The sequence below is a fragment of the Gossypium hirsutum genome, chromosome D01, assembly GCF_007990345.1.
Source record: "Gossypium hirsutum isolate 1008001.06 chromosome D01, Gossypium_hirsutum_v2.1, whole genome shotgun sequence".
In the NCBI taxonomy this organism is placed as follows: domain Eukaryota; kingdom Viridiplantae; phylum Streptophyta; class Magnoliopsida; order Malvales; family Malvaceae; genus Gossypium; species Gossypium hirsutum.
In genome coordinates, this window is record NC_053437.1 from 20,697,189 (window position 1) to 20,722,142 (window position 24,954).

Here is a 24,954-nt window from a genome sequence, read left to right on the forward strand (position 1 = left end):
TACAACTAGACCCGTATACTTACGGACACCGCCTCGTTGTTATTTATTTTACTATAGTATTCACCCTCTGGACGTTAGTATGTCTGGAGGCAGTCAAGTTGTTGGCGATGTTGCTAGGGAGGCAACCCATTAGTTTCATTTTAATTTTTCATTTCAGAGGAATAATTACAAATCTTTTAGGTTAAAGATACAAATTTTTATTTATTTATTTATTGCTACTAATCTTCTCTCTTTGGAGTTAGTGTATGACTTGTAGTAGAGGCACAACTATTATAGCAGTCACAGATCCAGAGAGAATAATCTGAAGAAATCGTCGCTAGCAACAACAGTAGCAACAACAAATGCAATATCCACCACTATTGTAGGTAACGTAACACGCGAGAATCCACTGTTTGGCGACACTGACGATAACGTTTTAAGAAATCCACCAACACCAACACTACCTACAAACATGCACATGGGTCGTAACAAGAGAACCTTAAGAGACTATGTATTACCAAGTTTGGACATGGTTGAGGAGAGTATAATGAGGCCAAATATTGTAGGAAATAATTTTTAAATTAAATAAAAAATGATTCAAATGATTTAGAATAATTTGCAATTTAGGGGCACAATGATACTTTTAAGTACAACAAGGTCACTGATGATGTTATTCATCTTCAATTGTTTCCCTTTTCTTTGACTGATAATGCCTTTTCTTGGTTAAATTCATAGGCACGAGGGTCTATTGTGATATGGGATAAGCTAGCTAGAAAGTTTTTGCAAAACTTCTTCCTTATTAGCAAATAGGTTCAACTAAGAAGAGAGATTGCTATCTTTAGATAGATAGAAGGGGAAAGTTTCTTTAACGCATGGGAGCACTTGAAAATGTTGATTCTAAAATTCCTGCACCACGGATTTCCTGAGTGGATACACTTGCAGCTGTTTTGTAATGGGTTGCATGCGAATGCATGATAAAGACTAGACGAAGCAACAACAAGAGCCCTTATGAATATAAGGTATGAGGATGCGTACGAAATCATTGAGAACATGGTGTTGAACTTCTGCCAGTGGCCAATTAAACGATTTACATATGGCCAGAAAACTGCTACGGTAAAAGCTATTTAGGAGGATGACAAGTATCAACAATTAGTAGATAGAGTTAAATGTATCGAAGCTGCTAATAAATTATCTAGGTATGGAGAAGATAAATTACTCTTTCACTACGTCAACAACCCTGCTGAGGATGTGAACTATATCGACAACTGGGGTGGAAATCCTTATTCAAATACCTAAAATCCCGGCTGGAGAGATCACCCAAATCTGAGATGGGGAAGAAATCGAGGAAGAGGAAGTAGTTCGAAATTAGCCAAAAATACTAATTATCAACCTCCTTATTTACAAAAACCTTATGAAAGTTTCAACCCTAGTGACCATACGGCATGTGGTCAACATCTGGATGGAATCAATGGAGAGATGTAGTCAATGAGAACAGACGTAAAACAGGTGCAATCTGAGTGCACCAACTCAACCAGAACATTGACTAAAATTGAGGGCTAAATGAACCAATTGATAAGCATGATGAGTGGCATCAAAAAGCAGATTGGCACCGGAATCCCCAACAATACAGAAAATAATCCCCAGAGGAGAGGCAAGGAGCATGTGAAAAAAATAGCACTCCGATTGGGCAAAGTACTGAGTTGCCCTGAAAATCCTACTTTGGAGGTAAGTATAGAGAATACCGATGGTTCTCAAAAGAAATCCCTAGAAACTAAAAATGAACCAGAGCTAGAAGAGAAAAATTACACCGGCAGTTGAAACAGAAAGAGGAATCATTAAAGATGCTGCAACTACAAAGATCCTATTCCCTTCAAGACTAGAAGAAAAACAAAAGCGGTGCAAAGATGAATTTGTAACTTTCTTAAACTTGTTCAAAATGTTAAATAAACCTGCCTTTAATCGAGTTAGTTTAGAAAGTTCCTAAGTACGCATAGTGAATTTAAAGGAAATCATGTCTAGGCGTAGGAAAATTAAGGTAGGAGAACAAGTTAATTTAAGTGCCTCCTACAGTGTTATTATTTCGAGACAAGTTCCCCCAAAATTGAAAGACCTGGGAAGTTTTATTATTCCCATAGAGATAGGGAGCATTCATTTTAATAAAGCTCTATGTGACCTAAGAGCTAGTATTATTTTAATGCCTCAATCTATTTTTGAAAAACTCGGGTTGGGGGATCTCAAAATCACTCAAATGACACTACAGTTGGCTGACAGGTATTTGGTACGTCCGAAAGAAGTACCAGTGTAACATCCCGATTTTCAATGGTGACGAACAGTGGTTTCAGGACCATAAATTTCTGTCGTGTTGACTCGTAAATATTATTTATAGAATATTTATGGAGTCATTAGAGTCACATTAAAATTTGGTTAAGAAATTTTAACGTTTAGATAGCTAGTTAAAGAAAAATGACTAAATTGTAAAAGGTGCAAAACATAGTAATTATAGCATTTAGGTGATCAAATGGTTTAATTAATGATTGAGGAAGGACTTAAGTAATAGTTAGGCCCTAGTTGATATATTTGGATGACAAATTAATAGAAAATGATAAGATAATATGTTTTCAATGGTAATTTTGTAAATTAAGGAAAGATAAAACAAAAAATAAAGAATGAATTAATCAAATTTACTTTCATTTCTTCTTCAAATGGTCGAAATACCTAGCTAAGGAAAAGAAGGGCTTTGGTTTTCTTGATTCTTTTGAATGTAAGTGAAATCTATACCTGTTTCTCATAATTTTTATGTTTGTGAGATCTTTGCAACTAGGTCTAGTTAGCCCGTACCTTCGTTTTTGAATCTGTTAAAAATTTTAGAAGTTACATTGATGAATATTGAATGTTTCTTTATAATAAATAGGTATTTCAAGCTTTGATTGTGTTATTTGATGATTTTGTAAAGTGATTTTTGTTAGATTTTGATTTAGGGATTAAATTGTGAAAATGTCAAAATTTTTGGGTTTGATAGTGAATTTGACATTTAGTAGGGACTTTTTAGGGGCCTAGTATATTCGGTTGAAATTTTGATCTATGGAAATGGTTAATTTGATGATTTTCAAGTTAAGGGACTAAATTGCAAAAGTTATAAAAGTTAAGGGTAATTGTGTAAATTTTAAAAAATAAAAAGCATATATAATGTAAAGTGAATTGGAAGGTAAAGTGTGAGCTATTAATTGAGAAATTTTACATTTTAGATCAGGACCCTGTTGATATTCGTGGGAAAGGAAAAATCGCAGATTAGTCCCTAAACTTCTGTAACTACACAATTCAGTCTAGGTATGTTCGTACGGTTTAAAATTTAGCATATATATGAAATGGTGGATGATATAAAATGGAATAGTAGATATATTTGTTTTTAGATGATGTAAGTTATTTGAGAAATATTATTGAATTTTTAACATTTGGATCAGATTGAACACAGATAGAGTACGATCGAGATATAGTGTTATGGCAGAATAGAGTGGAGATTTTTGTGGAGTAATATATATCTGTTTTCTCGAGTAGACCGAGGTTTAGCATTTTTTGCGAACTTTCCTGTTATACTGCTTATTTTAGTGTGATTTCGGTTGGTTTAGCTCTTCGCAGCCATTAGTGTGTTATTGGGTGGACTGGCTCATATGAGCATCTGATTTGTTTTGGATGGATTAGCTTTCATGAGCACCTGGTGTGTTTCGATTGGAATATCAATGTACTCATATCCATAAGTCGTCGATCATATTGTAATCTCGGTAAAGTAACTTGTTTAGTGATTTTGACGGTTTTGTCATGTATTTGAATTCTAAATTGAATTGTATAACTCATCGATTGAGATTGTGGATGACGGGGAACACATATAGTTGTAATAATATTATTTAACTTGTTGTACTTATTTTGGTAAGATTTATCGTTTTAGTACGTCGAACTCACTAAGCTTCAATGAGCTTACTTGTGTTTTTTTTGTTCTTGTAGATACTTTGAATGTTAGACTGTCGGATTGACACTTGAGTCACACTATCCACTCTTTTTTGATAGTTTTTGGAATGTTCATTTTAGATTATATGGCATGTAATAGGCTTGTATGTCATTACTATTGTTTTGGTATGTAAAATATTAAAATATGATCTTAAGTGCAAATAGTCAACTTATATGATATATGTGAATGAGATATGATGTTTAAATGCAAGCTGAAAGTAAGTATGTTTGGAATATTGTGATTGAGATGCTTAAGTTTGGAATATTGGTTGAATGTTGGGTGTTATGATTTAAAGTGCTTTGAATGATAGTTCATTTTGTATATAATTGTGTATAGTTGTGGTATCAATGAGGGTACATTGGTTGGGCACTTAGGATGGTTGACTTAGCATGTTTTTAACTTGTTGAATGTCACTTTGAATAGGTATTTTGGCTGGTAAATGGATTGCTTAGAGTCTAAGTAAGCTTGAATTGGTAAACTTACTATTTGAGGTTCATTTTGGGTCCACACAGCTTGAGACATGGGCGTGTGACTCAGCCCTGTGAGACGCACAGCCTGGTGACACGACCGTGTGTCATTTGATGAATTATTTAGGGTGTAATTTAGTGAGTTACACGGCCTAACACACGGCCTAGCACACAGGCGTGTGGGGTAACTCAGGGAGTTACACGGCTTGGCACACGAGCGTGTGACACGGTCATGTGTCCCTAGTTCGATTGTTACTCGGCCTGAGACACGGGCGTGTGTCTCAGCTGTGTGAGGTTGTGACCCCTGTTTTGTAGATTTTGTATATTTTTCCTAAACTTTCCAAACTAATTCAAATTGGTCCCAAATTATTTCTAGGCTATTTTTTAAGTCCTCAAGGGCTCGATTTAGAGACCGTATGCATGTGTATGAAAAGTTTATGATGTGATTATAATATTGAATGTTATAGGGTTCAAATGTTTTTGATTGTTAGTAATACTCCGTAACCTTAATCTGGCAACGAAAACGGGTTAGGGGTGTTACAACTAGAAGATGTGTTAGTCAAGGTGCGCAGCTTCATTATCCCAACAGATTTTGTGGTTCTCGATTTTGAAGAAGATCGTGAGATACTGATCTTACTAGATAGACCTTTTCTAGCCACTTTTAGGCCCACCGTTAATCTTGAAAAGAATGAATTAACTATGAAAATCAATGGTGAGACTGAAATCTTTAAATGTGGGCATCAACTAAGCGAAGAGGATGGAAAGTGAAAGTTAGGTGAGCTATTTAAAAAATTACTCGTCTCTAACACTCTTAAGTCAAGGGATATACTTCATTTTATGTATGTAGAAAGAATAAATATGTTTAAGGAAAGGGACAAGCGGGCAGAGGTAGAATGGCATAATAAACGATGGACTAATGCCTATAGAATGGAAGGATCGTCCAGCAGTGAATTAATGGTAATGTCGGATGAATCTGGAAGTAAAACTTAGATTATTTGAATTGATGTTAAACTCTTGTAAATTATTGTATATTTAGCTAACTATTTAGAATAGATTTTAATTTTCATTAACTGTGCATTTTACAGAAATCGTAGCACTCTAGAAAATGGAATTTTGAGTAAAAATAGAGCCAGTGTCACAACATAGAAACCTTGTGTCGCAACATCAAGAGTAGTTTGCAATAAAATTGTGCAAATCCTCTTGATGCTGCAACACAATCTTTGAGTGTGGTGACATTGAAGTAAGTTTACTCAAAAATCCAAAAGCCTATAGTGTGTCACGACAACAGTAAACTACCAGGGATGTCGCGTTACGAAACCCCTATGTCGCGACAGTGCTGTAATTTTTTGCAAGAAACCCGAATCGATAGCGTAACCTGGGGGATTTAAAGCACATTTTAGCCGACTTTTTAACACCTAAACCGCTAATTTTTAACCTAAAAACCTATTATTCCCTTCTTAAACATATTTTAACCATTTAGTTTCTAAACCCTCTCCAATTCTCTCACAACTCTATAAACCCTAAACTTTAATCTCTATTCTTTTAAAATCTTCATACCTCAATTCTACTTGGAGCCACAAAGAATGAGAACACTTACAAAACAATAAATGTTGCACAAAACGAGGAATTCAAATGACTTCTACGAGGTTAAGGGTTCCTAATTTTATATTTTTTACTGTTCCATTGAAAATTTTGTTAATTTCCTATTATCCTCCATCTTGTAATAATGCCTCTTAGAAAAGTTAGGTGAACTATTAAAGCGGAACCATCGATGAGTCAAAATCCCTCTAGTTTTCTAAATCCGAATGTTGAAAAATATTTTAATGAACTTCAAGGAAAGATATTCATTCAAAAGAAGAGATTTGATCCATCTATGGGTCTTTGTAAAGAAATATGGCATTTAGTTAGGTATCAATGGTGGGAGCGTTTTTGGACAATCCCAAAAGATAAAGATGTGGTCCCTTTTGTTCAAGAGTTTTATGCATCCTTACGGGACCTAGAGTCCAGAAACACTAAAGGTCATATGGGGGATATAGTACCTGTGTGAGGGAAAGAAGTGCGGGTAACCCCTCGAATTATTTGTGACTATTATAATGCTCCATACTATGAAAAAGATTTTATCAATGAAACTGATTTAGAATATTTCCAAGTGAATGGAAATATCATCCGAATACCAATATTCCTACATCCTTTCATCAAGCTATTATGTCTCCAAAGGCTAAAATATGGATTCAAATTGTGTGCATGCGAATAGTCCCTGTTTTAAATGTTTCTAATGTCTATGCCTTTTGAGTAGTTTTGCTATATGCAATTTTGTAGAAAAAGCGGGTTTGTATCGGTAAATGGATCCATAAAACATGAAGAGATTCATTAGTGGCCAGAAAGTGGGAGTTTTCTTTCCCCATTTAGTGACGACCTTATGCAAAGAGGCAGGTGTACCTATGATATCCATTGAGCAGTCACTGAAACCATCCCAACGTATTATCGGGGACACCTTGTTCCAACAATACATAAAGCTGCAAGCCAAAAAAATAAAGGATTGGAACAAGTGACAACAAGAAGTGATAGCTACACTAGCTTCATCAAATAAGTCTACAAAAGATGGTGGTGAGAGTAGATATCCAATGTTAGATTGGATGATATAGTGGATACAAGAGCTAGGGCTAATTTTTCAAGAATTTGCTAGGCAAAACAACATACGGGTCCCCAATTATAAACCTAACATGTTTGGGCCAACGAATCTGGAACAGGAAGAAGAGACACAAGAAAGTGAATAGGAAGGGGAGGATGATGAGAACGATGGAAGCGAGGAGATGGACTTTGAGGAGGGAGATTGAACGTTTTTATTTTTGTTTTTAAAGACTTCTATTAATTTTTGAACGATTTTGATTTAAACTTTGTAGAAGTAGGATTAATAGTCGATTTAAATTATATTTCATTTTGTTTAAGTTTTCTATGTAGGAACCCAACACGAAGGACGAAACACATTAGAAGTTTGGAGCAACCGCGATCAATCGGTAATTTCTTTCCTTTTCTTTTTATGGGCTACACATTGAGAATGATGTGTTAACTAAAGTGTGAGGGGTAACATGGGTAATTTGTTTAGAATTTGTATGTTTTTGTTTTATTTTTCTTGTCTTTTGTGTGCTTGAGCTTGTAGAAATACAAGTGATTGGTTAGAAGCATGTACATAGATTGCTTATTTCAAAAAATAAATTTCGCATGATGATAAGTGATTTTAAAATTCTAATTACTAGACTATTAAGTTCTATACGTTAAACTGCAAAAAGGCATTAAGCAATCAACTATACCAAAGGATAGATAAAATACAAGGAAACGGGCAGGCTAGTATAAATGATAAATGGTTGAATTTAAGTTTGTTTGATTGATTAAATTTGTGCATACTGAGATGTTTAAAGGATGACCTAAGGCATTGTTTGGGACACATTTAGAGCCAAAAAGCTAACCTATTTGTATTTCACCTTTAGTATCGATTTTTTTAGCCTGTTGACATTTCTTGAGGAACCTCATCACAAACTCCGAGCCTAAATCATTAATTTGTATTTACCCTTTTTCTTTGGTCTTGCACTGCACGACTATAGACGTCTGGTCATACGTATTGAGGATTAAGTAGATACATCAAAGTGAAGGTTGCAAAAACAGAGTGAAATAGGAAATATTGGTATGATATGGGAACTATAGGTTAGCTTGAAAGTGCAAAACAAAAGAAACTTTCAAAAAGAAAATCAGTACGAGTAGAGAAAGTCTTGAAATAATGAAAAAAGCATTCATGAGTGAGGTGAGATGAAAAAGAAAGTGACAAAATCATAAAAGGAAGAGAAACTCGTTCATTAGTGCATAAGAATCTCGTAAGCTAGCCGTAGTTATTATATCATGCTATGATTTCCTATGTTGAGAAACAAGGAATGTCAGAGAAGGAGAAATAAGGCGGTGAGCAGGTAAGGGTCACTAAGGGGGAAGAATAGGGATTGATACGATGTGTCAAACTATTTTAGTGTTTGTTAACCTTTTGATGCTACTGTCTTTGAATTCCCTACCTATCCTAAGCCTCAAAACGTTACAAGCCGAAAAGTCTTATGTGACCTAAATATCCTTATGCATGAATGGACATTATATTGAACAATTACATAAATGACTATTTGTATTTTACTCGAACAATCAAATTACTTGTATGATTTATTGATGGATCCCTACAGATGAGACCCTTCGTGTTTGTAAAATTTGTAATTTACTGAACTTAGATGTTTGTGATCAAAAGTGGCAACTCAATTAATCATCATGATAAAGTTACTTGTGAATATGAAACACTTAGTCATGTGCTCCAAAGTTAATACTTGTATGATATCTACTCAAGGGACATCTTTTATTTCTTTTCTTTGTTCATGTTTTTTGAGGTCAAGCAATGACTTAAGTTTGGGGGAGTTTGATCTATCGTAATTCATTGTAGCATATTAAACTAGTTTTCACACTTTAGGAGCTTGAAATTAAGCATTATCATTAGGATTTAATTATGTTTTAGTAAGTTTTGTTAAGTTTAATAAAATGTGCAAATTGAGTCTTTTATTAACCTTGGGGGCCGAATGAGGCTTAAAGGTAAGCTAATGAACTTTATAAGTGCTCATGAGACTGTTAGAAAGCATATTAAACAGATACTAGCTGCTATATCACAACACAAAATGATCGATGTCGCAACATAGGAAGCAGAATGGAGAAATCACGAAACTGCCTTCGTTGTCACGACACAGACTAAGGGTGTCACGACATACCCTTGAAGATATCCCAAAAGGAGTATATTGACTCCTATGTTGCGACACAGGTCCTAGTGTGTCACGACATCGAATCTGTATGGGAATTAAATATAAGTCAGGGGACATTTTGTTCTACACAATCAAACTTAAAGCTCGTGAACGTCAGCTAACCTAGGGTTAAGGACAACTACCACCTGAGATCTATAAATAGGCTCATTTGTCACATGTAAAACACACCATTCACTTATCTTAGAATTAGTTTTTAAATTCGGTTTAGTTCTCTCTTTTCTTAGGTTAGATTTATTTCTATTTCTTCTTTGTTCTATTTGAAGATATCTGAATTGTGGAGACAATCAAACCTTGTGGATTCATAATCAATCTTAATACAATCAGGCTCCTTCGTAAACTCTATATTATCGATTTATTTAGCATGCTTTCTCTTTATATCGATTTTATATTGTTTATGGAGACTATGAGGAACTAATCCCTCTATGAGGGATTAGCGAGTGGAGGCATGATCTGTTAACTATTTTCTAGGGATACTTAACGGATCAACTATTTGGGAAAGGAAAAACGTAAAATAAACCCTAGGCCTGACAACCTTGAGAAGTCATCAAGGTAGAAATTAACCCAAAATTGGTATTCCCATCCGTGAATGCCTTTACCCTAAACTAGTCTGGACTATAAGGTTGAAAGACAAGTAGTTATTGCCGACTCGTTATTCGAGTGGAAGATCAAAAGATCCTGCTGGCATGGTGACTAGTTGATTGATGAGGAACCCAAAGCGACAGTTGATGAGGATTACTGAAGCGAGCTAATCACTCATAATCATATTCAATTTTTTTTATTCTTCAATCTCTCAATTTTTGTTTCTTTATGTTATTTTATTTTATTATTCATAAAAATCATAAAAACTCCTTTTTACCTTTACTATTGTACTATAACTGACTTGAAGTACTAATTAGATCTTTTCATGTTTAGGTTGAAATCGATCTAGCACTTGCCTCCCTTAGGTACGATCCTCGGAGTACTCACCTACTCCGTTGTAACTATATTGTTTATGGAGACCATGAGGAACTAATCCATCTATGAGGGATTAGCGAGTGGAGGCATGATCTGTTAACTATTTTGTAGGGATACTTAACGGATCAACTATTTAGGAAAGGAAGAACGTAAAACAAACCCTAGGCCTGACAACCTTGAGAAGTCATCAAGGTAGAAATTAACCCAAAATTGGTATTCCCATCTGTGAACACCTTCAACCCAAACTGCTCCAGATTATAAGGTCGAAAGACAAGTAGTCATTGCTGACTCGTTATTCGAGTGGAAAATTAGAAGATCATGTTGGCATGGTGACTAGTTGACTGATGAAGAACCCAAAGTGACAGTTGATGAGGATTACTGAAACGAGCTAATCACTCATAATCATATTCAATTATTTCTATTCTTTAATCTCTCAATTTTTGTTTCTTTAATGTTATTTTATTATTCATAAAAATCATAAAAACTCCTTTTTACCTTTACTATTGTACTATAACTGACTTAAAGTACTAATTAGATCTTTTTGTGTTTAGGTTAAAATCGATCTAGTACTTTCCTCCCTTAGGTACGATCCTTGGAGTACTCACCTACTCTGTTGTAACTATAACTGCCTCATTATTATATTTTTATTGCAATATTCACACTCTGGACGTTAGTACGTCCAGAGGCGGTCAGTAGTCAAAAAGATTGGGTAAACTGATAAGAGTGTTTGTGAGAGGAAATGCCAACTCAAGGCCAAATGCTCAATAAAGTCCGCCAAAAAATAGTGAAGGGCAGAGGCCCATCAGGATTATGAAACAAGGCACTAGTTCTTCAAAAAAGTGAAGGTATTGTATTTTGGTAAAAACAGCAGTTATGATAATCATTTGGGTAGACGCCAAGCATCGTTAGCTTGAAGTAATGAATACAAATATCAAAAAGGTAAAACAACAAGGGATGGGGATGAGGTGAGACCCAAGAAAGGACATGGTCAGGACCAGACTAGGGTCTAAGTCCACCAATAAATGGCTCAGAGTGCCTAAGGAATGGGCCTTGTCAACTAAGTTCATGAATTCTCTTATGAAATTTAGGGATTTTAATTCTGAACTGGAAATCTCAATTTTTTTTTAAAGTTCTATATGTAGATCTCACTAAGTTCTTCCGAACTTATCAAATTGCTACTTGAATGCAGGTTAGATAAAGATATAGAATTCAAGAGGGACCAAGCCAAACTTTGTTGGGAACTAGGTGATGCACGGTAGCTGTTCATGTATATAGAAGGTTACCCACAAAGGTCACCCTTCAGGGTTGAAGTTGATTGAGTCTAAACGGAGTCGGATTGTAAATTGTAAATAACCGTTAGATCATAAAAAGTGTCAGTTGTAACAAATTGGAATCAATATGATGGGTGTACAAATTTCAGGAGGAAATTGAAAGGCTTAAGTTGTATATGGATGTATTTAGATTAGAATAGATATGTGTTTAGTTATTCGGTTTGTTGTGGCATCCGATACCTAGACTTGGCGATTGGGTCGGGTAAAGGATGTTACATGAACAACATTGGTATACAAAGTTTATTATACTTTTATATAATATTTTTAAATAATGTATTTTTAAAAAAAATAATATATTATTTTTATTTGACTTTGAATATATTTGAAAAAATAATAATTAATTCAAGTTAATTTTAAATATTAAATTTTTTGTTCTTAATTTATATCCATCATAATACAAACAGTAAAGGTTTTAAAAATTAAATATTCATATTCTTTTGTTTTTACTTAATAAGAAACTAGTATATATACAAGTTTTTATAATTACAATATTGAAAGAGAGATTAAGAGATTTGAATTTGTGTCATTTTTGCGGAAGCTTTAACCACTACTTCAAATAATTTTAGATTATGTAATATTTAATTTTTTTTAACTATACAAATAAAATTTTAATTTAAACTCAATTACAGTAAATATTTAGCAAGGCCCTAGTGAGTAGTGATTGGTTGGTTTTGGAACCAATATTTAATGATTTGGAGGCAGTAAACTGTGAACCCCTAATGGCTAATGCTTGATTTAGCTAAAAATCTACCCACGTCCCTTTCATTCTGACTGTATAATGGGACTATTGTCGTCATTTACATATAGTTTGTATTTAACCATAAAGATAAATCTCATATCATCCTTTGCCCTCCAAAAGAAGAAGAACCCTATGCCTACTACCCCCCAAATTAAGAACTTGTACCCCAATGCCTTTACACTACTTATCTCCCCTTATGGCTTTTCATTTGATCTTTTTCCCCATTACTTAACAAGCTCATTGTTTCATTGCTCATTCATTTTCTCAACAAGACACCATGCATTTAATATTTTAAATTTGTGGAATTTATATCCAAATTAGGAATATGATCTTGTGTGGTTGACATTTTATTATTTAATATAACGATTTTTTTATAATTTATCATTAATTGTTATTTTTAATCAGGTTAAAATATGTTGTTAGTCCCTGTACTTTGATAAAATTTGAGATTTAGCGAATGTATTTTAAAAGTTAAAAATTCAATCATCATACTTTTTTTTATTTGAAAATCTCAATTCCATTTATTAAAATTGTCAAAACTTGTCAATTTAAAATTTTAATTAGATTGCCTTCATATTATGTGGCATATGATTGACAGAAAATAAATATGTTAAGTTGACAATTTTTGACAAAAACTACCAACAACAATCATGACTGGATTAGGATTTTAAATTGAAAAGCCAAGAGAATTGAATTTTTTTTAAAACTTTAAAGTGCATGACTAAATTTCAAATTTTATCAATACACAAGGACAAACAAATATTTTAACCTTTTAATTAATTGTATTATTTATTAAACATATAAAAGTTTTAAACTAAATTATAAGCTTTTGGTACAATATGGTACCTGTATTTAATAAAAGTTATACATTTTGGTACATAAAGGTAATAATGTTAACTTTTTAGTATTTAGTTTAGGTTGTAGAGTTGATTTGATGAAAATTCATAATTAGCTAATAATATTAGCAATTAACTTTCATCAAATCAATCCTAAAACTCGGATTAAATCACATCCATTGAGCTATATTTGACAAATTAAACACAAAATTAAAAAAATTCACAATTAACACTAAATGTATTATATTAACAAAATCATTAAAATTTCAAACCTAATAATATTAGCAATTAACTTTCATCAAAACAACCTTAAATTTTGAATCAAACACTAAAAGTTAACACAATTACCTTTAGGTACCAAAATTTAACTGTTTTCAAATACAGGTACCAGGTTGGACAAAAAATAACACAAGTACCAATTTAGAAAAAAATGTCAAACATGAATACCAAAATGATATATTAAGTCAAAAGAAAACTAAAAATCTTATAACTCTTTATAGTTCACTAAATGCTAGAAAGGAATAATAATAAGAAATTACAGGATATAAATTTTAAAAAAAATTGTGAACACTGTTAAAATTCTCTATTAAAATTAAGCCCATTACAATGTTATTTTGTTACATGAATAATGTCTCGAAAATATTCGATTGATGTGCAAGTATAAATGATCGTTGACAAGTAATAAAGTAGTAAGAGTTATCGTCTTCATATGGACTGTTTATACTAATCAAGAAATGCAAAATTAATACTTACCAAATTGGTTAGTATTGATGTAATGCCCTCAACCTGACCCGATTCACCGGATCTGGATTTCGGGTGTTACCACATAAAACTTAATTGTTTAACAAAATCTATTTACAATCGTTTACTTCTTTAAAACATTTCCTGTGGCATTCCAATTGAAATGCTTAATATATGAGGGCAAAGAAAAGAAAATGCCCTTCAATAGTTTATCATGTGAACCTAGATACAAATCTTTACAAAAAGAAGTTTAACACAACAGACTAAAAGGGGTGTATTCCTAGACTACACCAAAATTTCCACTATATGCATAATAGCTCACTTTGTCACTATCTTGGTGAACTCCTAACGTTGTCCCTCTAGACGCAACCTTTCCAAAATTTGTTGAAATGAAATAATAAACCTTGTAAGTACAAGAGTACTTAGTTAGCTCTATAACCATACCTTTGAACGATACTTTGTAAATATTTTATGAATTTCTATGAGTTGACTATTACTCTACATCATTTATTTTAGTTGATACCATTACCGTTTTATCACTTTTATATATGCTAGTCATCAAATCCTTGCTACGCTTAATCTTTCATATTTAGTAAACTAAGGAAATCCCTTCCATTGTTTCATAAATCTTCCGTCTCATAATATTTTCTTAACAGAACATTCCCATAGAAAACCCTTCCAACTATCCATGTTTTAACTCATTCCTATTTCAAATAGTTGTTCATTGACATTTATCGCAGGCAAATACTCATACATGTTGGTGAATACTTACGCCAAAATAACACATTCAACAACTGATTAATTCTTAAATTGGTTCAATACCACACAAACCCGTACTAATATTGTGCTACATAGATCATTCAGATAAATTTCACATAACTCTATTTCAAGACCCTAGATACTCAGGATAACCAAAACTCAAATTTCATGTGAATTCAGTAGAAATCATTATACAACCAAATATGGAAAATTCCAAGTAAATCTAATTTAACCATTACATAACACAGATGAACTCGCATTGACTACTTAGGTCACACATAGCTACGAATACATTCATATTCAACAGAAGCATATTATCATGGTTGATACCCTTCTTAACATACAAATACACATTTCCTTTCAACAAATCCCTTTCAAGGCTTATTCAATTATATCATGGATCTTATTCAATCCCCTGACCTTGGACATATCATAACCTTCTCTCATCAGTAATTACTACAGAACTATCATAATTTATTTAGAGCTTACCATACGGGCAAATAAGCATATCTTACCAGAAAGTCTTGGTAGAATATGCCACAAGGGTCACACAGAACCTACCTCACGGGTCAACACATAAAGTACGTTGTCAAGGCATTCTTTTTAGAGTTTTCCATGAAGGCATTCCTTTCAAAGTTTTCCATGAATGCATTCCATTCAGAGTCTACCACGAAGGCATTCCCTTCAGAGTCTACCACAAAGGCATTCCTTTCATATATTTCCACAAAAGCATTATTTCCCTAGCATGTTTTTTATATGAATTTTCCTAGCCTCACATTTTGTGAGGTTTGGCCATCATCATTTTGGGACATGCAGAGAACCCCTTTAGGTAATCGTCACTCATAATTTCCTTTTAGAGGTTACCATGTAAGGTTACCATTCCATGCTAAACCTTTAAAACAACAACATATTACCAGTCCAGGCTAAATCTGTGTCACATGTATCTTCGAGTCCGCAACAAATGTTGGAGCTCAATTTCTAACCAGAATCGCCTCATGCACTGAAACAAACTAGCACAATCATCTTAGGTTACCACAAACAATCAACATAGCACACATCTCACATCATACATTTCGGACATACTATTACAACTATGCTTCAATGTTTTAATACTAAAACAACAATTGATGTATACTTGAACTTTTAGACTCACTATTAGAAACACATATTATACTAAACAATAATTTATTCATTCATAGATATAATTCATCATCACCATTACCCATGAACTCAGGCTCATCTAATCTTTCATCAAATTACAAGTCTAAATTATACCTTTTCTTGATCAGACCTTACCTATATACACATCATTCTACTTTTCATTCATGTAATTCTGTGCACAATAACTTTACTTTACACAATTCTCTTATGTTTTACTCGTTTAGTCGATACTCAAGTTTTGTCATTATTTAATCATCTATACCCATAATTTACATATAAAAGCCATAGTAGAGACTCACATTCAAGTTGACTAACTCAATTCTTTAATCAAATTATACTTTAATGCATATTTTAACCATATCAATAAGATCTCATTTCACAGTATACATTTTAAGCAAACACATATGTGGTCATGACCAAATACCACAACACTCATGCACAATTCATCACATACTTAGACCCCATAGGTTCTTATCAAATGTTCATGCTATCCTCAACTATCATTCACGCACTCATTAATTTCTTCTGAAAAATAGATTATAAAGGACTTATCTAAAAGATTTATAGGAGTCCTCATGAGAGAACCCATATTCGACTAGGTGTCACTTGTAAATATGATGTGCGAATTATGCAAGTATACACGTCGAACAAGTAATAAAATGATGAGTGAAATCGTCTCCACAAGGATTAGAACGATATAATTTGGTCGAGTTATTAGAGTTAGGATGGATTAATGCTGAAGCAAAATAACAGTGAGAATGTAGTGGCAAAATGAGAGAATGATGATGTGTAAAATGTGCAACACAAAATAAGTAAATAAAAAAGAATGTCACGACCAAGTCACTATAGAAAAGAATATTAAGTAATTGCAATGTTGATTAGGATGGCTGTGATTATTGATGCATCTACCTTCTCTAACTGTTAATGCCACATCAAAGTCTTGAACATTCTACTGCTCGATACGTTTCTACATTAGTCTGCTTCTTTCGAGAGCAAACCTTAGGCTACCTTCCCTAAGGTACTATATGTCTATAGACTTAAGTTCAACTACCACTAATATTTTCTACCCTCTTTCGAATGAGGGAATGCTCTATGTCTAAAGGTTGCTGCAAATAAATATATTTTCATTCACTCATATTATCCAATGTCTATCCAAATGACCTAACCTTGTTGGCACTAAGTTATATTAATAACTTGCTACATATTCGTCAATGCATAGCATGAAATACCATTGGATAAAACAACAGAATAATTCCAACTTAAATTGTGAACATTAATAGAAATTAAGGGTACGTTTGGTTCACTATAATAGAATAGGGTTGTAATTGAATAGAGTTGTAATCAGTAATTCAATTGTTTGGTTGAATGGAATGGAATAGAGTTGTAATATGTTTGGTTGAATGGAATAGATGTTGTAATAGTATAAGGAAAACTGCTTAAATTACCAAAGTACCCTTAGCTGGATTTCTTTAGGTTGATGATTATAGTTATTGTTATTAAATTTTAATAAAATTATTATTAAATATATTTTAATAAAAATAAAAATAAATAATTTAATCATATTTTAATATAATTATTATTAAATACAATTTAATAAAATAATATATAATTTAATAGCATTCTTAATATAATTATTATAAGAATTAAAAAATATAATATATAATATTACAAAAATAATATATAACCTACTTTATTATTTTTAAACTGCAATACATATTTAATGTGCTAAAATATCATTAATGAAACAAAAAATTTAATTATTTTAAAATAAAAAATAAAATATTAGAAGTAATAAATAGCTTGAGATTTATATTTCACATCCAAACATAATATTCATATATTAACAAAAAGTTACATTATTTCATTAGCTTAAATGTCATAATCCATATGTTAAATTTTAAAATATCAAAAAGTTATAACATTGTAATGGCATTCTGTCATGTCATTATACCATCCAAATATTACAAACACAAAAAGTTACCAAAATATCACCAACACAACCATGATTTTTAATGGTCAGCAAGAAATCTTCTGACCCATTCCAATCGCATAGAAGAAGGTAAACTAAAGAAAATGAGCATTTGTGTTGGATGGTTTGGAATTCTACTTAACACGTGATAGCGCTCATCCTCAGTTAAATCTTCTACTTCACATAAAGTTTAATATAATTTTAGAGCACTTTCTTGAATGGTCATTTTTTATTTTTGTTTAATTAGAACTTCAGAGGCAATACTCCTACTGATTTCAAGGCTAACGGTTTGTATGTTTTCTGCCAATAAAGTAGCATCATCAGTAAATGAAGTAGAAGAAATATGATCACTTCCATCAGAAATCTTTTTTTTCTTCTTTGAAAATGTGGAATCACCTTAGTTTCTAGGTGGTTGCGGTTGTATAGCTGAAAGATCCATGTCATCTAAAGAAACATCAACTTCACATCCATGGAAATCATTTTTTCTTCATGAGTATTTGTAGCAGCTACATCTTCAACATCTATTTCTTCCATAATATCTGCGGCTGTTTGAGCATCTTTCCCAATGGCTCGATTTTTTGCATAGATGGCAGTAAGTTGGTCATAATGTGGGAAACTACGATATTTGAATTGACCGACTTCTTTATGACTCTATAAAAAATGAGGAATCCATATTAGATATAAGTTTGGTCAAAACAAGATAATAAAGACTTGAAATAATTCTTACATTTATATATGAGTTTCACAGCATCTTCAGCAACAACAAGCTGCCTATGCTCGTCCCAACCAAAGCCGCTATTGTTTTTTTCCACTAAGCATGTCATAAACGATTGCCCAATCCTTTTCAATGTCCTAATCATTGATTCAAGATTAGGTTTAGCCTTCAACATAGTATGGGGTAAAGCTTTTTCTAACATTTTTTCCAACTCATTTAAATAACTGGCTTTGAATCTCGTATCTATATTAAAGGTTCCAACATTGTGCAAGTCGACCATACAGGAAACCAGCGCAACATCTTCTTCTAGAACCCATTTCCTTTTACTTCCTCGAGAATTTTGGGAAGAAACACTTGATTGTGAAAAACCTAACATAACTATCTTAAGAAAAAGCACAAATTAAAATTAATTTCAATATTATGAATCAAAAGGTCGACACTTTATAAAATTATAACACATAATGAATCAAAAGAAAATAAATTATAATTCAACAAGTCTCGTACAATACAAAAAACAATTCAAACACCACCAAAGTTTCATAAACTAGATACATGAAATAACATAAACAAATTAACGTTTACTATTTTTACCCTAAACCTAATTAATTTCTAGATGCTTGCCATTCATTGAACATTTGATTGGCTAGTTCCATCCTCCAAGTAGCCCATGCATCCGATGGATGAATATTTACGATATTCAGTTCATCATCATCTATCACATTACTAGTTAATTCTTCTCCCAACTCTGCTTGAATAGGATCAGGACTCATATAGGTTCAAATAAAATTATGGAGCAAACAATATGCAATAATGATTCTATTGTGCACCCTAAAAAGATAGAATGATGGACTCCTAAGTATTCCCCATCTAAGTTTTAATAACCCTGTAACACCCCAAAACTCGGCCTAGGAGTTTAGACTGAATTTTGGAGGTCACATCGATCACCGAAGTGATCTAAAACAATTTTACAAAATGAGTTGTTAAAATCTTATTCGAACACAGTTATTAAAATCGAACTAAACCATTTAGCTATTTTAGGATTTAAAATAGAGAATTCAAGTCACGTTGAAAGCATTCAGAAAAAAAGTTCCAAAGTTTATAGAATTCAAAACAAAATTATTTACGAAAATCCCAAATTAGATTGTACCACAATATTTATAGATGTTTACAATTCAAAACAGTTCACAAATTTATAAATCTGAAAAGTCATTTTATTAGTCCGGCTTAAAACATATCACCCTGAGACCTTCGGCATGCCAAGCCCAACTACAGAAAATGAGGGTACCTGCAAAGGGATAAACTAAGGGGGTGATCTACACGAGCTCAGTGTGAGTTCGAAAACAATAGATAAATGAACACCAAAATGTCACAATAAAAAAATAGAACTCAATAGCAATCCAATATATGAATAGTCTTCACAAAAAAATCAAACGTATCAGTACTGAAGCACCTCGATCTATAAACAGTTAGTCTCGCAGTCAAACAAAATGCGGAATGAATGCAACAAGTAATAAAAACACACCCAGCCATCCAAACACCTCTTCGTTCCCCAATCACACCCCAAAAAGAGCTAATCAGTCTCATCCAACCATGCACACCACATAAGACCTCAAAAGGCCCATCCAACCCTACCCAACAAGTATGTGGACTAAGCCACTCAAATGTTAAAATGCAGCAGAGATGACATATATGTCATACTGTGCATTGCGGTAAATCGTTGTACAGATATGTTGCAGTTGAAACTACCAAAACATATCAGACTCCATTCTCTTTGCAACCAAACCTAAAAAGATTAATGCAAATGAAAAATACACACATTCAAATGCCTAGAATCAGAATCAGATATAACATAACATCAGGTAACACTCAATCAAATCTCTTAATTAGTTTTATCATTGCGAATAACGCACAGATCCAGGCCAAAACAAGGTCCCAACCACCCTTACAAAGACCTAGCCAAGGGTCAGAACACACAGAACCATAATCAGATCAAAAACAGACACAGTACAAAATTTGGCGACATAAGGCCATACGGTTGTGTGGAAGTGCCCAAGCCGTGTGAGGGTTTACACACCCGTGTGAAGGCCACACACGTCTGTGTGGAGGCTACACACGTCTGTGTGTAGGCCACACACGCCCGTGTAGAGGCCACACACACCCATGTGGAGGGGAGACACGCCCGTGTGAGCAGCCCGTGTAAATCACTGTCTAAAAGTGCTAAAAATTAAGAGCGGCGGAGACACGGCCGTGTAGAGATCTCACATGCCCGTGTAGGGACACATGCCCGTGTGGCCAGGCCGTGTGGCACTAAAAATATCAAAAACCCTAAATTCCAAACTGCACACGGTCGTGTGGACCGCCCCTGTGCGGCACACGCCCATGTCGCCACTCATGTGGTCACAAAACCACATAAAAATAGGCTGCAAAACATGCATTTTCCCTCGAAACGCTACCCAACCACTGTTACCCCAATAACACACAAAAACCCACAGTATTTCAAGCACAACCGCAATAATTAACACTTCGAATGATAATTTTTCAGAGATACACTAAATATGTCAAATATCACTGAACTAAATCAAAATTTCGACAATGAAAAGAAAGAGTTACCGAACCCACACCTAATTTCGTGAACCAAAGCCCCCGAACGGATCGAACGTCACCACTTACCTAATTGAAATCTCAATTCCACAAACAACTAATTTAAGAACTCAATTGATTTAATTTGAAAGTCATAGAAAACATAACAAAAGACGACACTTACCCGGTTCAAACTCTTATTAGACGGAAATATGAGGCAATGACATGTTAAATCGGAAAGAACAAACTACAATGATTCCCAAAAACAAAACCATCAAGAAAACGAAAGGGAGAAGGAGAAGAAGATAAAAAGAAAAACAAACGTGTTAGCGAGGGAGAAAAGAACGTGTTTAAAATCATTTTTTAATTCACCAACTAAAATAAGATAAATACATAAATACATAAAATAAAAATAAAAAAATAAATAACTAAAACAAAATTACTCTCATAAACACACACGAAGATTCGAACCCAGAACCCAGAGGCAAATTAACACACAACAAACCACCAGACCAATAGGCCCATTCTGACATAAAACACAGCAGCAAACCCAATTGTCCGATCTAGCCACTGACCCTACCTACCAATCACATAACTTCTAACCCTAAAATTTGAGGTGTTACAAATCCAAAGCATCTTTCAATAATATTACGCGTTGAAGCATGTCTCATATTAAAAAATTCTTCCGGAGTACTTAGCTGGTAACCCTAACGCCACTCATTCCAATGATATCTTTGTCCTCTAAAAGGCGCAAGAAATCTTAAAGACTACTTTGGATATTTGTCAAAGTCAAGCACACCATAAACGTAATGAAACATTGGGTGCTCTTCCCTTCTCTTCTTGTTTTGGGGAAGAGAGAAAGAAGAAGTTGATTGTTGACCAATTTCTATATCTACCGAGATTATATTATTTTTGTCTAAATTTTATAATAAAATTATATTTTAAAAAAAATAATTTTTTATTGTATATAAAAATAAAAATATTATAAGTAATAGTAAAAGAGTTATTAAGTTATTATTATAAAAGTTAAATACATTCATTTTCTTTTTCCTTCAAAAAAAAACAAAAGTGATGGGGTCATTGCTTTTTTGTCACTTTTACGATGAATTTTCCACGTTATATGAATCACACTACTATTTATGATGTTTTTTTTTAAAGAGTGAGTAGGATTTTTCTTTTTTGAAATTTTGTTGTGAATTCACGTGCTTTCCCACACTAGTGCATTATTTCCTATACCTCTATTGGATTCGTTTTGTATTATATATTATTATATTTTTATTTCTATAATTTTTTATCTATTTGTTCTTTTCAGTGTTTAAAAGTGGTTAGGTCTACCTTTAATACAACTTGCAAATGATGGATTTTCTATTTGTTTTTTACCGCATCTTAATTTATATTTTTTGTGTGTGTTTAAATAAAAAAATGAACAACGGATCGTTCAATCATTGTAAAATAAAAAAAAATTAATTTCAAAAAATTCTTCAAATTTGTAAAAAATAAAAAATTAATAAACATAAATTAATAATAATAACATATGCATTAATTTTAAAAATTATAACAACAAAATTAGATATTTAAATTAACTTAAATTTTATTCAAACAATTTTTAATCAGATTTTCACCCGGCTCAATTTATTTTTTCTTAATTTTATAGTACTAATCGAATCAATTCAATTCATCAATTTAATCCAATTTTAATAAATAAAACATAACATTTAAACCATAGATTAATATACTCTTTTTCTTGATAAATAAATTGAATTTAAAATGATTATAAATATATTTTTGGATCATTTTACAAAATGTTATTGTTAATCATAGATTGACTTTATTATCCCTAACTAAATTATAATTAGATGGTTTCAATTACTTAAAATTTTTAATATGTGAAGATAAATTTTTAAAATGTTATGGAAAAAGGGACATAGGCTTGATGGTCCAAATCTTGGCTAAGTTATTTCGATGGTCCAAGTTAATAATTATATTTTTTTTAGTATATTTTATCAGTCCATTAAAAGGGTAACTACTCTATTGTCTTGATGCCAAAGTCAAATTTAAAATATACCTTAGTCTTAGTCTTGATGCCAAGGTCTTTATTGGATGTCATACACTTTGGGGGTGAAATGAGACAAAATTGATAATTTAGCTTAAAAGACTAATATGAGAGTTGGAGTATAGTTCAAGGGTCAATTTACTAATAAATCCTATTATATACACATTACATACATTGATCACAGTCGAATTCAAGAAGCAAAATTACATAATCCATTTTACGACTCCAAAAACCAAGATTCCCCCTTATCAACTTTCCCACAACTACTTCTTGTATAAATTGAATGCCAAATAACCATTACAAGATTCTTAAGCTTGGCATACGGATAGTAATTACTGAACCATTACAAGTTTCCTATCATTTCTCAACATACCTAGACAGGCAATTCAACAGATTATCAAAAAGATCAAGACTTTGGGTATTTAATTCAACAAAGCTAAAACATAAATTCCTGGAAAAAGAAAGATCTTGATCATCAAAGTTGAACTTCTCATTTGCAGCTTAGGAAAGTATAAATGAATTTCAAGGAAGATAAACAAAATGGGGTTTTGATTTACATGAAAAACAAGATCAAAGGAGAGGTAGAAAGGGTAAACTCACCGAAAGCCTGGTAGGATAAAAATTGAAATCCAAGATCTCAGGTATTTTGTTTATTAAAAAAATATCAGAGATGATGGTGAAGGGAAGAAGACCAACAAAAGGAAAAAATGGTGAAGAAAATAGTAACAAAAAGAGACAAAAAAATTTGTGGGTAAGAAAAAATAGCAAAAAGGAAAATGAAAGGAACATCAAAAGGGAGAAATGTTTACCTAAAGGATGCTAGATGAAGGGGAGGAGTGCTATGGTCGGAGTCGAAGGAAGTAAGGAATGACTGTTTGTTTGAGTGTTTTTGAGGTGAGAATTTGGTGAGGGTAAATAGGGTTCTTTAAGCACTGAATCAGTAATTGGTGGAGATGGGAGGGAATATACTTTAGCAAATTTCCCTGCATAAGCTCGGAATGGAATACACCTGTAATAGGGAATTCCATTGTACCAAATAGCTATTTGTGTGGGCCTGCAAAATAGACTTGTAATATACTTGTAATGGCATAGCCATTACATTGAACCAAACATCTTCTAAAAGGTTCAGCCAAGTAATCCCAAGCCTAAGAGATTTAGCTCATAGATGGGTAAATCGAGTTTAAGTTTAATCTAGTAATTAACATCATCTTTTACAATTAAGTTCTAAAGGAAATGCGATAAGTATCAAAGGCAAAATTCTAAGACGTTAGCTTTTGCCTATTTAGCTCTCAACACCAGCAGCACAATGTCTTGGAGCTGCCAAAGATGATACAGTCATCTTCTCCTTCTTCAGCCACCTTTCTTCTTGGTCCTTCCCTTCTTTCCTATCAAAAGCTGCTCCTATTTTTTCCTCTATTCCAAAACATTGACTCTTTCTAGGGTTCCCCTTTTGGCTTTTATAGATTTGACCTTTTAGGGTAGGTCCATCAGCCCATAATCATTTCTCTCCTTTTTAGGTGGATTTTTCTAGTACAAGTACAACTGAGACTAAGGACGGTACGCATTAAATGCTGACTAGGCATCTTCCAGGTATTGCCATAGCATTTGTGTTGGCAAACTACCCGAAATTTGTCACGTCAAACCTTCAACCCTCTACTCCTTCTCCTACACTTTGCATCTGCCAATCAACCACCAAACAAGTCCTTCCAACAAGCAATTAAAAGCAACATGTAATAGCAGTTGAGGACAATCCAAGCTCTTTAATGTAATGCTCTAAAAATACTAATGCAATATCCTAAAATGCAACTAGAATACCTTAAGTACAGGAA

The 24,954-nt window shown here is 33.0% G+C and overlaps 1 non-coding gene across 1 annotated transcript; it reads right to left on the bottom strand.

Moving 5' to 3' along the window:
• Window positions 1–792: 792 nt before the first annotated feature.
• LOC121214267 (small nucleolar RNA R71) lies at window positions 793–899 on the bottom strand. Its single transcript, XR_005909851.1, has one exon. It is a non-coding gene; the product is annotated as a small nucleolar RNA R71 (small nucleolar RNA).
• Window positions 900–24,954: the final 24,055 nt, after the last annotated feature.